The sequence below is a fragment of the Pithys albifrons genome, chromosome 4 (genome assembly GCF_047495875.1).
Source record: "Pithys albifrons albifrons isolate INPA30051 chromosome 4, PitAlb_v1, whole genome shotgun sequence".
In the NCBI taxonomy this organism is placed as follows: domain Eukaryota; kingdom Metazoa; phylum Chordata; class Aves; order Passeriformes; family Thamnophilidae; genus Pithys; species Pithys albifrons.
Window position 1 is genome coordinate 14,672,934 of NC_092461.1, and position 16,423 is coordinate 14,689,356.

General features: G+C 36.6%; 1 long non-coding RNA gene across 2 annotated transcripts in view; it reads right to left on the reverse strand.

Moving 5' to 3' along the window:
• Nucleotides 1-5,114: 5,114 nt before the first annotated feature.
• LOC139670849 (uncharacterized) overlaps nucleotides 5,115-16,423 on the reverse strand; it is a 103,417-nt gene continuing 92,108 nt past the window's right edge. The window contains exons 2-3 of one of the 2 annotated variants that reach the window (XR_011697586.1): nucleotides 7,536-7,664; nucleotides 5,115-5,195 (exon numbers count right to left, since the gene is read on the reverse strand). This is a non-coding gene — a long non-coding RNA (uncharacterized lncRNA). Of the gene's footprint in view, nucleotides 5,196-7,262; nucleotides 7,665-16,423 lie in introns of those variants that run through there. The other variant, XR_011697587.1, reaches the window with a different exon arrangement.

A 16,423-nucleotide genomic window follows, 5' to 3' on the forward strand; every position in this document is an offset into this window, starting at 1 on the left:
GAAAAAAGATCCCGTGAAAAAAAAATAAAAATCCTTTCTTTCCATATTTTAAAACTCGGGTCAGTTTTGCAATAAGGAATCCAAACAATTTTTATTTAAAAAATACTCAAAAAGAAAGGTGTAGTCCTAAACATTTCACTGCTTTTGGATGAATATATTGCTTAATTTGATGGGAGTTCACGGAGTTTTTGTCATCTTAAGACAGCATTTTACATAAATAAAATTTGATCATTCTAAGTGTAATTATACAAACTATAGAAATGAGTTCCAAGTTGCTGGTCTTTTAGAAAACAGGTGATTAATGAATAGGACCCAGAAAATAATTCTCCCTTTGTATATTATATTTGTGAAACCTCTACAAAAGGGCTTCAAATGGCTCTGGCCTTCTCATTTCTTGAAAGTTTTTATTAAATTGAAGGACTTGTGTAACGAAGCCGGACAATTTAATTCAGGTTTGGAGAAAGTGCCTTACATTGAAAGAAAGAAGATTGAAAGGCAGTTTGATTACAGGGTACGAATATCTTAAATAGGAGGAAAAAAGGGGTTGCACAAAGGTGTCTAATCTATCAGGAAAAGGTACAACCAAAGCCAAGAGCTGGAATTTAAAAAAATAGAAACAAAATAAAATTAAAAAAAAGTATAATAAAAAGTCTCAAAAGATGATCTGGATTTTCCACCTCTTTTTAACACTACACATAAATGAGATTCTCTTTCAAAAGACAAGCTGTAGCTAAAATAAATTGTTATAAATCTGAAGTAGTTATTACAGTCAATATTGGGTTAACTGTTTATAAGTTTAAAGGCCAGTGCGCTCGGAAATCAGACTTGGAGAAAGTATGTTGTTTCTCTGCTAATGAAGTATAACTTACTAGCAGAGCAGAAAGCAAGACTGGACTGAAAAGGCCACAGAGGTCATTAGCCTGGACTTTCTGCCAGTGTGGCAGACTTAGTGACAGGGATGGGGAAGGCAATGGGCTTACTGGGCTGTGTCTTGCTCCAAGATTCTTTGTCTCAGAGTCTCTTGGCCTCAACCTCTACAGAAGACAGGCTAATGCTGCTAATTTGTGAAGCCAGTGCATAATAGCTTTGACTATAATAAAATGTTTAATAACATCAACATTCAGCACTTAGAGTGAATTAATCAGCATCACTGTGGACAACTGAAGGCTAGGTGCAGTAAAACATGGCACTTAAATTATTAAGTCATCAAAAATCGAATGTTGACTTCAGTTCCTACAGGAGTATCAGCTATGCCAAGTGAAGCCCTCTCCGAACTCTTTGCAGACACCAACAGTGAGTAAATGTATAAATAGATAATGGGCATTTTAAATACTTTTCATCTCTTTTATCCTTTTTCCACCTTCCCCTCCAACCCTGCCAACCAAAAGAGCAACAGCCATGTGACAAGCTGTATGCAAGGTTTTGTGCAGCTCCCTCCCAGAGGAGAACACCAAGGCTGGTAAATTAGAGACCACAGATATTTTTCAAAGGGCTGGGGACAGGTCCTAAATAAGGATATTGAGATAAATAGACTAATTTTGCAAAGTACAACAAGGGAATAACATCTTTCCAAGATCCAATCTATGCCTAGATGTATATGGGCCAGAGGAAGGGGAGACATTGAAGGTAAGGTTACTAAGTTCTCCAAATCAATCTCTGTCCTGGAACTTAGTAGAAAGAAAAAAAAAGAGCTGTAAAACTAAGTTTATCTTTACAGGGAATTAGTTTAGATTTTGTATACAAACACATATACACACTGGCAAAACACACACCCACTTACAGAAGAAAAGTTTCAGCATCTAGCAAGAATTAATCACTTCCAGAGAGAGATTCCTATTCAAACAAAGCACTTTGATTAGGATTGAGATAAAGTAAGATGTAAATAATCAGTATAATATGGCATTGAAATCAAAATTCCCAGTATTAAAAGAGGTTGTCACTGCACATGGGAATGTACTGTCAAGTTGATGAATAGCAGAATTTACTAAACTCATATCAATCTTTTCACATCTGAAGCCACTAAGTACTTTAAAAGAAATCCCAAATATGTTTTTCTCTAGCCAAAAATCTCTGAGTGTCATGAGCAAAGAGCATAGGCAACATTCCTCCATGGCTCTCCTCTCCCTTGCTTACACCTCTTCCACAGGATCTTTTAAGCCTTTCAGCAGTAAAAGCTATTAATGCAGGAGAAAATGTGAGATCATGATTACAAGTCCTTCAGAAACTGGAGACCCAGAGTAAGACTGTCATATATTAGGTTAATGACATCTATTAAAAGGACCTCATCTTCTATCATATATAGAGAAGATAGGAAAAAAACAATGAACCTAAATGGTACACATGGACCTTTTGATTCTTGAATACATTTGCTTTTAACTCTAGCTACCAGCATTTGTATTACGCATTTATAAGACTTGAAAAATGAAAATGAACTGCAAGAATGATAAAAAGCGCTTTTCTCTCTCATAGCAAAGCTCACAGGTAGGTAGTGAGCATACTAAAAAAGATAAAAACAAATAAAAATGATACCTTTTACATGCTTTTTCTTGGTAAGCAATGCTACTATTTACACCACAATATGAAGACTAGTTGTGGTGTTTTGACTGTGGCTGGACACCAGGTGCACAAAAAAGCCTCTCTATTCCTCCCCTCCACAGCTGGGCAGAGGAGAGAAAATATAATGGGCAGCTCCTGGCCTGAGATAAGTATAGGTAGAGATCACTCACCAATTACCTTCATGGATGAAACAGGCTCAACTAGGAGAAATTTGTTCAATTCATTACCAATCAAATCAGAGTAGGGTAATGAGAAATAAAAACTCAAGTCTTAAAACATCTTTACCCCTCATTCTTTCCTGGGTTCAACTCCACTCCCAATTTTCTCTGCTTACTCCCCACCAGCAGAACAAGGGGACAGCAAATGAGGTTGTGGTCAGTTCATCACACATTGTCTCTGCCACTCTCTCCTCAGGGGAGGACTCTTCACTCTCTCCTTCTGCTCCAACATGGGATCCCTCCCACAGGAAATAATCTTCCACAAAATTCTCCAATAGGAGTCCTTCCCATGGGCTGCAGTTCTTCAGAAACTTTTCCAGAATGGGTCTCTTCCACAGGGTGCAGTCCTTCAGGAACAGTCTGCTCCAGTGTGGGTTCCCCACAGGGCTACAAGTCCTACCAGCAAACTTGGTCCAGCGTGGGCCTCTCTTTCCATAGTGCCACAGGTCCTGATAGAAGCCTGCTTCAATGTGGACTTCCCATTGGGTCACAGCCTCCTTTGGGCACATCCACCTGCTCTGGCCTGGGCTTCTCCATGGGCTGCAGGGAACATACTTCTTCACCATGGTCTGCACCATGGGTTCCAGGGGAATCTCTGATCTGGTGCCTGGAGCACCTCCTCTACCTGCAGCACTTCCTCTACCTGCTCCTCTCACATATTCTCACTACTCTCTCCAAGGTGCTGTTGTGCAGCCCGTTCTTAACTATATTGTCCTAGAGGCGCTACCACTGTCACTGATGGACTTGGCCAGCGGCGAGTCAATCCTGCAACTGGCTGGCATTGGATCTACTGGACACAGGAGACGTTTCTAGCAGCTTCTCACATGAAGCACCCTGGTAGTCCCCCAGCTACCAAACCCTTAGCATGCAAACCAAATATGATAGTTTACTAGTATTTGATGAAGAGCAGCTGAGGCAGGTGGAGTTGTTTAGCCTGGAGAAAAGGAGAGTCAGTGGGACCTTGGTGCTCTCCACAAAGAGAGTGTAGCAAAGTGGGGGTCAGCCTCCTCTCCCAGGCAACTAGTGACAGGATGAGAGGAAATGGTCTCAAGTTGGAGCAGGAGATGTTTAAATTAGATTTTAGGGCAAGTTTCTTCACAGAAAAGGTTATCAAGCACTGGAACAGGCTGCCTAGGGAAGTGATGGAGTCACCATCCCTGGAGAAATTTAAGACATCTAAATGTGGCACTTAAGGGCACAGTTTGGTGGTGGATTTGGCAATACTGTGTTCACAGTTGGACTCAATGATCTTGTCTTTTCCAGTGTAAAATGTCCTACTATTTTATGACTCTATTCTTCAAAGCTCATATTTATGGTAAAAAAAAGATGAAAAAATTATATTTATCATTGTGATGGTCTCATTTTAAGAATTTTTAAAATTAATTTTACCATACAGCGGAATTTGTCTATCATTTTCCCTCCAAAATGGGAAACATTTTAAACAGTAGATATGTGGTTACATGTCAAAATTCTAGTTCTTTGTGACTAGATAAAAAGCTTTGAAATATACACACATACATAAACATATGGTATGTATATAATACAAAATATATATATAATATGAATATACTCTTTTTATGCATACAGTGTGTGCACTACATTTATATTAGTGAAGAGGAAACTGCTCATCCCGATTTTGTTCTATTTGTAGGTCCTTCAATGTGCTAAAGACAATATAGCTTAAGTCCACTTTAATTTTGGCTAAGTACTACCCCAGTTTTTGAAACTAACTTAAGCATGTACCTTCCTGCTTTCCTAAAATTGGAGTTGTGAAGAGCAATAAGATACAATAGTATCTTATCTGATTTGCTGCAGCTGAAAATCATTCCCATTGTCTCTAGACTGTGATTCATCTGTCTAGGAATATGTCTAGTTTTAATTCTTCTGATTAGAGCTAATTGCTTAGCATGCCTTTCTTCATCAAACGTTTATTACAGATACCAAGTATCTAACTAACATCACAGTTTTTGCAGACAGATCAGATCTATATATCTATAGCCTTTTTCCCTTCCTCTCACTTAGTCCTTGACAGAAGTCTTATGTTTGCTGAAGACCTATTAGAACTACTGTTCCTAATGAAACACCTTCAGAGGATGACAACAAAAGAACAACAAAGGAAATTTTTTTCAAACTGCATCATAATTCTATGTGGAAACTCCAGAATCTGTATACGGATTTTCATTTCTTACTGAGAGATATTCAAACCCTGTTACTATTTCACTGTTGTTTTTTAAATGCAAATTCAGCAGAAACTTTTCATTTCCAGAAAGAGGAGAAACCTTTGCTTTTCAGTTACATTTTAGAAGAGCTTTATTTTGATAAGTTTGTTTTCTTGTTTTCCCACAGGTTTCTGGTAAACTGTTTTTCATTGCACTGCTTGATGTATCTAGGATGCCACGATGTCATTTCTGGGCAGTGTTACTGAAAAAAAAGAATTTTGGAGAGAAGTTGGATTAGTCCCACTTTTTGCAGAGCTATCCCAAATTTGACTCTGCCATGTCATATATACTTAAATTAAGTACCAGTGCATTAAAGAAAAAAAATAGCACTGGTATTCCTGCATACAATTCCATAACCGCTATCACAACCATTAAAAAGTACAATTCAGCCTCATGGGGTTTATGACTGATGGATAAGTTTTTTTATAACACATTCAATATTCCCATAACTGCTTGATCTGAAAATTCAGAGAGAGAAGACTAGCTTTAGCCTTCCATACTACTGTTTTCACTTGCAGTAAAATTAGAGTTAGTTGTTAAAAATAGATTGTCTGAAGGCAGAATTACATGAAGTTACACCACCTTTAAAGTCAATATCTTGCCATTAAGGTGACCATTTCTTCTCTCTCTTGCACTGCTGCATAGTGCAAACAGAATCAGCTAAGACATAAGAAGTGCATGAAGCCACAGAAATATTATCATATATGGGCTACAGGATTTTCTGCAGCTGTTGCATCATCTTTCTTCCCAAAAGCCTTCTCAATTCTGAAGCTTGTGTCATCATGGCTAGGCTTTGCAAATGAAGATTTTGGGAAGGGTTCTACCCATGTAGGTGTGTCTTTCAAGCCTGTGCAGTGGAATTTTTTTCTTTCAGGTGAAGCATAACGTGCACAGACCTGGCCCCACCCTTTATCCCCTGAGGTTCATCTGCCATGGCCAAGTGAGCTTGGATGGTGAACAGTGAAGTCCTCAGGACTAGAACCTACAGTACCCAGTATTCCCAGGAGGTCTCCCATCTGAGTGCTAACTGGGCCTGACCCTGCTTAGCTTCTGAGATCTGACAGGATCAGGCATGAGGGTGGCATTTAACTGCCTTAGAACCTTGTGTAATCAGTGCTAAAGTAGCCCAGAGAAGGTATAATTTTTTTAAAGCCCTATAATAATAATAATTTATAATTTATCTATAAACTTAGTTCGTAACAGTCAAAGCATTCATGAGACGGTCTAGGCATTTCTTGTATTTTTCATATAATATATTTGTTTTTTTCAGTATGGAATTTTAGAGATCATCTAGAGTACATGCATGCATCTATGAGTCTTAACAAGAGAATATTAATAGGTCTTAGTAAACTTTATATGTGGCTTACTAATGACACTATGTACAAGAAAATAAATATTGTAATCAGTTCTCCTTAGGAGAGCAGCTCTAAGTTAGTGTTGCATGAAATAAGACTTTCTTATACTGTAATAGATAAAATTGTAAAAAATATACCCTTTAATTTAAGACCAGGCATCTCACATTTTAAAAAACACTTTTGGCACTAAAAAAATTCAAATTTATGATCTGATTTTCCATTTGCGTTCCACCTGATGATGTGAGGGAGCTGGGATGCAGGTAAACCACTGATTCCTCTTTGAGCTGATACTATAGTTCTGTTTGAGTACAACAAACTGTAATGTGCAAATAAGACAAATCTCTCAGGACAAGAGTTCAGTTTCACCTTTTGCACTGACCATCATTACAATTACTTAAATGATGAGTGCTCTACATGACTTTAAGCACTTAGCTGAATAAATGTAATGCTTTAAAATCCTAAGATTGAATCAGGCAGCCCCACTATTCTCATGATTAAGGGGGGAAGGTATTTTTCTGGTCCCCTGTTTTCTTCTCACATAGCTGGGTAACATTGCATCAAGTGGTTCTCCTTGGTGAACTTAAAAACATAGCACCAACCAGAAGAGAATTTCAGTCTGATATTTGTGGAATGTTTGTGAAAAATTAAATTAGTACCCAATCAACTTAAATAAAAATCCCAGTTGTCTTGGGATCAGATTCCTGGCTAAAAGAAATTAAGACAGAGGAAAACTGTCACAGAAAAAGTAACTAGTCTTTGAAATAAGTTCTCAGTAAACCCAGAATCACCTTTCATAATGTGATAGCTTACAAAAATCAGAACAATTTAGGAAACACATTTCTTATGCCTGTTGTAGGGCAAGTAATACTTGCTATAGGAATTATTGACAAAATCAAATGAGTAAATATGGCTTTTGATATTGGCAGGGTTTATTGGTATTTTTCAGTTAAAATGTGCTTTCCGTCAGAGCCAAGAAAAAATTTCTGCTTATAAGCTTGAGACAGTTATAGGCAGATGGAAACTCCAACCATAAAAAATCTTAGCAGAAAAAACACTCTCTAAATAAACAGACAATAACACTTAGTACTGGTAGACAACATTAAAAGGGACAACAGCCATAAATTGCAACTTGGAAGGTTCAGGCTGAACAACAGCAAAAACTATTCCATCATGACAGTAGTAATTACTGGAACAAGTTCTAGGAGATGGGCTTTTTTATCTTTGTCTTGTAATTAAATGATGACTTGTGGAATATATTGTTCGTCTCTGGAAGGTGGGTAAGGTGCAGAAGTCCACATGGGGAAACAGTAAATATCCTTTAAAAGTAAAAAGAAAAAAAGGGTGACTTAATCTTGATTCCAATTTCCATTCAAATACTTACTATTTAAAAACACATGGAAGAGAAAAACACACTGACATGCTGTGGATACGTCATAAGCAGATTAGATCACACAAGTTTATTTTCTTTCTCTGATGGGGAAACAGGTTTTCTGAAGAGATGAAGTGGTCTTTTACACCTCTTAGTTTTAGTAAGGATTTACCTCAAATGACATTTTTGTTGGCCAACTCAGGAATTACTAAAAGGTTTAGAGAAATATATGAAAGCTGCACTGATGTTTAAAAAACCTTTATCAAAGTAGCTATCAATAACTAAATGCTAAAATTGAGAACATCAATACAGGACTCCTCCTTAGCTATAATGTCAATCTATACAGCTAATAACAATTTGATGAATGAAGGTAGCATATGTTTATTAAACACTGTTCATGGCATCAGACTGGGAAGGACACAGTGTATAGTGAAAGTACCAAATTCAAAAGGATCCTGGCAAATTAGACATCTGATTTTGAGGACAAAGAGATTACAATTCAAGAGGCAAGCAAAAATCAATTGTAGCAGAATTATAAAAATACTATGACAACAGAACTATAAAAATCACAAACTGCCTACCCATCAACAATGTCATGCTACCACAGCATTGTGTAAGACCTTATGTAGTGGGAGGCATTAATAGGCATACAGCCTGTCAGATACAGAATACATCCCTCCAGTCTTATCCAGACTTGGAGTGGTCTCAAAGTATTGTGTCTATGAATATACTTCAAGGAAAAGTATAACCAATTGGAAAGTTCAGGAGGTGAATAAGGACACTCAAATGGGTTAAAATAAAAATTTAATGGCAAATTAAAGAAACTAGTGCTGGTGTTAGTCTACTGCAAGGGAAAAAAAAGGTCAGGTTGAATAAGTGATTAAAATAAGTGTTAAAATATTTTAAAATTTTCTTACAGTATGTTCCTCACACTCACAATCACCAGAAGTGTAAATAACAAAGCTGAAGTGATCCATGGCAGTTTCAGGTTAGGCTACAGAGAAGACTTTGTAAAGATAAGAATGGTAAAGTACAAGAGGCTGCCTGCAGAAGCTGCAGAGTCTCCATTATTGGGAAACATTTCAGGGCAAAACAAGTAAACACCCATCAGGAATGGCAGAGATTTAAATGATTCTGCCTTGAAGTAAGAGGATGAACTTAACTTTTCTAATCATCTGATGATACAAACAATCAAATACAGTATAGAAGAGTCCCAAGAAATAGACATGAAAACTGGAGTTCTCAAGAAATTACTTTGGAAAAACAGCTATAGCAGACACAAGATGGCTTTGAATGTCAGAGTAACCAGGTTATATTTGAACTTTCATAGAGATGAATGATTAGTCACAGGGAATTAAGGAGAAATACACTGGACAACAAACTGGGGAGAAAAAAATGCGCTGATGTTGGAAATGCCAAATATAGGGTTAAGAATAGACTCTTGTCTATTGTTTCCTGTGAAGTATAAACTCAATAGAATGACAGAGGACAGAAAAAAATGTGAAACATGTCTAAAGATGTTTTTAAGAGAAATGAGAACTCAGATATCTACCAAATTATTCAGCACCAATTACTGATGTCCCTACCAGCCTCCTTGAGAGAAACTGGATAAATTAATCAAGTTATTTCCTCTCTGACTGAGAAATTAAGGCTGATTCCCTTTTCATTGTATAAGACAAGAACACATACATGCATCCAAAATAAATGGGGAAGACCATAAGATATTTTCTTCTTGCTACTGAGGTGGGAAAGTCTAGGAGAAACGTCTGAGAAACTATTGCCCCGCACTTGATGGTGTTACAAAGGGGTACTACATGATAGAAAAAAAGACAAAACCAAAACATTCCCCAATCCCAAAAAGTACTCCAGTGGCTTGGGAGACTTCAGTTCCTTGTACTGCAGTTTATTTTGTGACTGGTAGCAGTTTTATTTGAGAGAATCTAGTTTGGATGATTGTAGTGGTTTTAGCTAGGCCTCAAATTAGCAGGCTCAGAGACTCTATGTGGATTGGGAGACAGCTATCACCTGACTGGGCAACCAAGGAAACATTTCATACCAGATGACGCAAACCTAAGATATGTGTGCAGCAGTGGGAGGGAGGTGTTTGGGCAGTTCCACCATGCCTGAAGTACAGAGAAGGACGTGCTACAGCTCTTCTACTGTAGGGCCCTGCTTCTGCTGCTGCTGCTTGCATTTTGTTTGAATTCAGGGAAGTAGAAACATTTTGTTGTTACTCTTTCTATTTCTTGCTAGGTGTCTTTTAGAGTACTTATAGATCTAGAGTAATAAACTTTGTAATAAGTGGGGAGTGGGAGGTTATTTCTTGTTATGTATAACGTGTAAGTGTGTGTTATATTGTGGTTGTCTCTTAATTTTCTCTTTTCTGTATAAATACATATAGTTAGTTTCAGCATAAACCTAATTTGGAGGTTTTTTCCTCTCCCTCTTCTTCCCTTTTCACACTGTCTTGGACAGTTGGCATTTTGCCAGCTCAACCCAAGACAATGATAGAAATGTATATTACCTGAATGAGATTCTGATTTGGAGGAGCAATAGCAGAATACAAAAAGTATTTTCGGTAGCTCAAACAGAGAGGGAAAAGAGTGGAAAACAGTAAGAACAAAATACCGTATGAAAGAAATGTAAGGAACAGAAGAGCAAATGAACAAAAGCAAAACCAAATTATTCAACTTTAACATAAGCAGTATAACAGGGAGAAAGAAGAACTCAACAAAATGCACAGTACTTGGAAGCCAGGGATGATCATGCATTACCCAATAAGAGCAGTTATAAGGAAGCAACAAATCTATTCCTTTGAATGTAATTCATTTTGGTAACTTAGCATCTCATTTAGACAAACCTGTACAAAGTGTGTGTTAACTCCTAGTTTCAATGAAAAAGACACTTGAATTAAAATCTCAGTCAGTTTCTCAGATTCTAAGAGTTGTTTTTAACAGTACTGCCAGAACTGGAAACCAATATCTTCTTTTACTTTAGTGTCTGAAATGTGTAAGTGTTGATGTGTACAAAAAGAAAAGCCTCTTTGGCCTTAGCCTACCAGTACAAAAGGTTTCACATCTTTATTTATGGGAGGCCAGTGTTAGATGAAATTGACCATATACTACTTATTGCTTTTGCCAAAAAAAGGTCTGACAAACATTCCCACAGAGAAAAGAGAGCATTTTTTTTTTGCTACAAATATAGGATTTGCAAATTGAACACAAACTTGGAAAGATTTGTGGTTGTAGACTCACCCTCTAGATCATTTCAGCAAAACAAAGCAGCTGAAGAAAGTCCAGAACTAAATTAAATGCATGTCAGTCTGAGGAAATGAAAACAACACAACACAACAACCACCATGGACACAACAACCACCAACTGTCCAATCTCAGATAAACACAAATGGCAATTGTCAGAGCTAGGGTTAAGAATGCAGAGAGTACTGAAGGCTGTCAATTATCAATCTGAAGGACAGCAGCTGACAGTAAATGAGTTACTATTTTAGGGCACAAGATGGCAATTCCTGAGGCAATAATGTCTAAAGACCTACAGGAGAACTTGTTTCTTCCTCATTGAGACAGACCAAAAGCTCCTCTAAACTGTCTATAAAAGGTCACTACAAAACCTACAATGGTATAGGGACTAATGAAGTCCTGGGCTGCAACTAGACCATTATGTTTGATTGCAGCCACTGATTCTATTCACTGTTAATACAGACGTTTTATTTTCACGTTGTTCATACTTTACAACATACTTTATACATACAGTTCAGTTTCATTGGGTTTTTTTTAAAGCTGATAATTTCAAGCTTGATAGCTTCATTTGTTACCCCTAACCTTTTGTATTAGGAAAGTTTGTGAATAACCATTCCTTATGTAACACTGTATCAGCTTTCAACAGATTACTCTTTTCAATGCATGTTGAAGTATCTATTCAACTCATCTCACACCTCTGACCATCTGTCCTAGTTTAAAGGAAACCAAAGTGTGTATTTAAACTAGAGAAGGGAACTTCTTCTCAAGAACCAGCACTACACTCCCTTTAAATTTAAGAAAAAGAAAATGAACTTTAATTAGGAAATGTGTAGAAAAGGATAACAGCTTTTAATTAATATATATATATATATGTAACTATAAAACAGACCAAAGCCAAGCCAACCCCTCACTGTAGCAAAAACAACCTCAAAACAACCGTGTGTTTCTCTGTTGGTGAAATTATATTTATGAATAGCAGGTGGCAGTGTCGCACCTCAGCTGGTCGCGAGGCAGGATCATGGGTTCCTTTCCCAGTGAGGCAGAAAGAAGGGGCTGTATGACTCATGTGAGGGCAGAATGGAACCTTTTCTGTGGGGAAGAGCAGACTCTTTCTCCTTTTCCTTTATTCAAAGAAGGAAAAACACTGGAAGTTAGGTGGTGGTGGTGGTTTCTGGAAATTCTGGTGCAGCTGTCCTCAGGAAAAGAAAAGGTTTGCAGTGTATCCAGAAAAAAAGCGCCATGAACCTTTCTCTCTCTCTCTCTCTCTCTCTCTATCTATCTATCTCTCTGAAGCTCAGGGTGCCTGGAGAGTGGAAGGGGGAAAAATCAGGGAGAACCAAACTGGAAAGGATCTCCCTCCAAGATGCTTTCACCAGCTTAGCAAAATGGTGGCTCCTAGCCACAGCAACCTCCAAAAATGAACTGAAGCCAGCACAAAGGAAAAGCTTCTCCACCTCCCAAGTCCTGGGGGTCTGTTCCTCACCTCTACCCCACCATTAAGTTGGAATCTAGAGTCATCAACCACACCTTTGTTCTCAGTCCTGGCACTTCAATTCCCCAAACATTTGTGTTGATAGGGAGAGAAGAATTCCTCCCCTGACCCTCACCTTTTTTGTTTGAACCTTTAACACCATCTCTGCTGCTTTTATCTTGTCTTTTTAATTTTATTAGCTCCTTTTCAAGGTTAGATATCAAGAATGCCATATTGTGTTCAAGTTATGAGAAGCATCATTATTTTTACAGTTATATACTGCTTTCAGTTTTGCTCTCTGCTCCTTTATTAATTGGATGGAATCTATGTACTCATTTCAGTTCTCATTTCGGCAGGATGAAAACTCATTCAAATACCACTACTGAGGATACAGAATTACTTTGCATATATTCATTTACTTCATATGAAAGTAATTAATAAATTTTAAGAAATAGAGATTTTAAACCAACTGATCAAGATAGACGCAGTCCTCCTCCTCCCTTGTTAGCCAAAAAGCTATTATAGCGGTCTCAAAGCTGAATAATTAAAGAAACTGAGTGTCAGATCTATTCCAAAATACAACTAAACACACCAAAACCCACTGAAACAGTGTTGTTATCTCAAGACCAAAGATCCCTGAAACAAAACAGATTTGTATTTTTAGGCTGAAACAATCCGATCTCAAAACAAAAACAGCCTTTAGATTATTATTTGAACTCTCACAACATAACGTTACCAGAAAATGGTATGTCTAAATGACTATTTGATCATTTAAAATCCATTTTCTGCAGACAAGGCTATTTCTGACAGTGGATGCTAGTTTGGTGAGGACAGTGAGAATTCAGAACTTTAAAGTTCTCCTTATTTCAAACAGGTTCATCTCTGAAAAGCAGAGTCTGCTGAATTCTCCTAACATGGCATAAATATGCTTTTTACATGGCTTGTTCACAGAGTTAGCAACCTAGTTTTAAACTGGTATCATGTATCTCAGTCACTTTTTAATGTTCTGTTTTCCTACCATATCTGTATATTTAGAAGGTTTAATTTTTCATCATATTTGAATTTCCTCCCCTCCCCCCCCAATAATCCAAACTCTTCTCTATAGGCAGGAAAATACAATGTGATCCCTTTAGAATTCTAGTCCTCATACTTAGGTGTAAACAAAAAAACCCCCAACCAAACAAAAAAAAAGATATGGGACTTATTTTTCAGACATCAAAAATAAAGTCACAGTTCATCTAAATTCTTAAGATTAAAGAAGGTTAACAGAAAACATGAACTGAAAATTTGTCCATGAGAAAAGACAATGGTTCAGATGCCAGTTGTAATGAATATTCTGATTTATAAATTCTGTAGCCTTTGTTAGGGGGTGGGTAACTGCAACACTTTGATTTCATTCTGATGCTTAATGTGAACATGCATGTGACCCCTGTAGTGCCTCAGCCATACTGTCACAGAAGTTCTCATATCTGAGTGTAAAAAAAGGCTCTGCATTCTGTGAGCAATGCAAAGTTGTCTCTGCTGTGAACTTCACACAACCAGCAGGAGAAGAGGGGCATACTCTCATATCTTCAAAGAATTAGTCACTTGCAAAGTCAGCAAATTAAGAAATGACCATTAGAAGGCACAATTGTAGTGCATTACTTGCATGAAAATATAATTTCAAAGAAAGGCACAAAATAGCTGAAGAGTTTTGAGACACATAATAGCCCTGCAAATTTTCAAAATGAATAAAAATGTTTTTCTGCACCTCCCACACAGTGTTTTGTTAATGGATTGTTGAATGTCTTCAAATTCTACATTTTGCACAAGTTAAATAGAATCCTCTTATCAAAAAGACAGGTACAATCTAAGAAGAACAAAAAAAAATAATTACACTAAAAATCTGCACTAATAATCATACTGACTTATAATTTTAACTCAGACAAACAGATGAGAAATCAACTTTGTATGTAAGTAATCAATCAGCAAAGTAGTTTCATACCAAAAATATAAAGCAAACTTTTCTATAATTCCAAATAGCTTTTAAACTCGTGTCTTAGGAACATGCATTTTTCTCTTTGTATTTGCCAAGTTTTTTCCTTGTCTTTAAAAGTTTAATGTATTCAAGGCTATCAGATGCTGAAAAATTAGTATGGTAACATTCTTTGTCTGCCATAGAGATCCCTAGGCAAAGGAATAAAAAAAATAGTATTGCAAAACAGCGCATATATGGTCAAGCAATACACTGAGCTTAAAGTGTAACTACAGCACTCAGTATACGCATATCTGTAGCAGGTTCTTTAGTTGGCCTACACTAATTTTTTTCCCAGCTACACCAATACAGCAAAAGATGTGGAAAGGAGGCATTTGTTAGAATTCACTACTGTTAGAGGAAATATTCAGAAAGAGTGGTAAAACAAACTCTAAACATTAATACAAATTAATAAACGGATTTGTAACTAACTGTGTGCTAACTGCAGATCACAGCTGCAGAAATTGCTGTGTGCTAACTGTTGGCAGGTAAATGACTTCCTAATCTAATTAGTCTGGTTTGTTATGCATTTATTCCCCAGGATATCAGATTACCTCAGGGACTTCTCATCAATACACAACTGTTAATTGAAGCAATTGCTCAACATTTGAGATACATGTTGCTCATACAGAAATGTTTTGAACACTTGGAGACAAATAACCTTTCAATAAGGTAATAACAATGACCTTTAACTACAGCCTTCTGTTAAAGATGCCCACTTAAATTATTTAAGCAGTTTTGACAACAAAAGGTTCTGAAAATATTCTTTCTTTAACTCAACCATGAAATTTTAACTACTGAAAAAAAAATCTCCTTATGTCTGTATTTTAATGAAATTAATCCTGAAAATGTATGTTATACATTTTGATGCCATTTGAAGGTGAAACTTCTGATGGATTTTACATTTTCTTTGGGTAGTTTGACATCAATTTATTAACACCATTATAAAAAATAAGTTATAATAAAATACAACAGTATATTATTTTCCTCTAAATGTTTACCTAATTTTCCAAAATTTTTACAGGAAAAAATATTCCTTGATAATCTTCACAAAGCACTCTGGGAAAATAAAGAGAGTACTGGTTTCACACACTTTAGATGAATACTATACAGTTTATGAGAGGCTGAATGTGTTGGAGAAAAATGGATTATAGGTGACTTTGAGGCTAGATTTCCAATTCAAATCCTCTTCTTCTCAACTATATTGAATACTTGAGTGCCATAGAGACTCTTTGTACTAGAAAGCATTAGACAGATTGAAGGCCTATGCTCCAGAAGTACAGACCGTACACTGAGACTTTTCATGATGACAAAACCATTTCAGATCCATTGAACCTTACAGAACAAGTCTGAAGTAGATCAATTACAGAAGAAACCACCATCACTTCCTGACTTCATACAAAGAAATCTGTTTTAAAATACCACTGATAACACACTTTCCATTAAAGAAATTTTAAAATCCATAAATAAAAACAAAAAAAAAGATTAATTGATGATTGTGCTCTAGAAGGAAAGAACTTCAAAATGCAGTTAAAATGAAAACCTGTCTGAGAACTTCTATTTGCACTGAAACTTCAGAACTTATTAATGCTAGTCTCTCACTGCAGATTCATGCAGCGAAGGCAATAAGCACTCTGGTACATTATATTTTACTTTTAAAGCTCTACATTTATAGAAAAATACTAATATCATCTGAATGTTGACATTTTGTCAACATTTACATTACTACAATGAGGTTGTCAGTTTATGCAAGAGGTGGATGAGCCATCTTACTCTTCACAGTAAAGCATTTGCTTTGCTCTTTTTGTAAGCATATATTAAAAATGTCAAGAACAAAAGACAAAAGTAAAAAACACCCAAAGAAATAAAAAACCTGCCTGCAGATTATTTGAAATTTCAGCGGATAGCAAAACATATAGATAGACGAATGAAACTGTAAATTGTCCTCTACTTTTGGGCAAAATTAT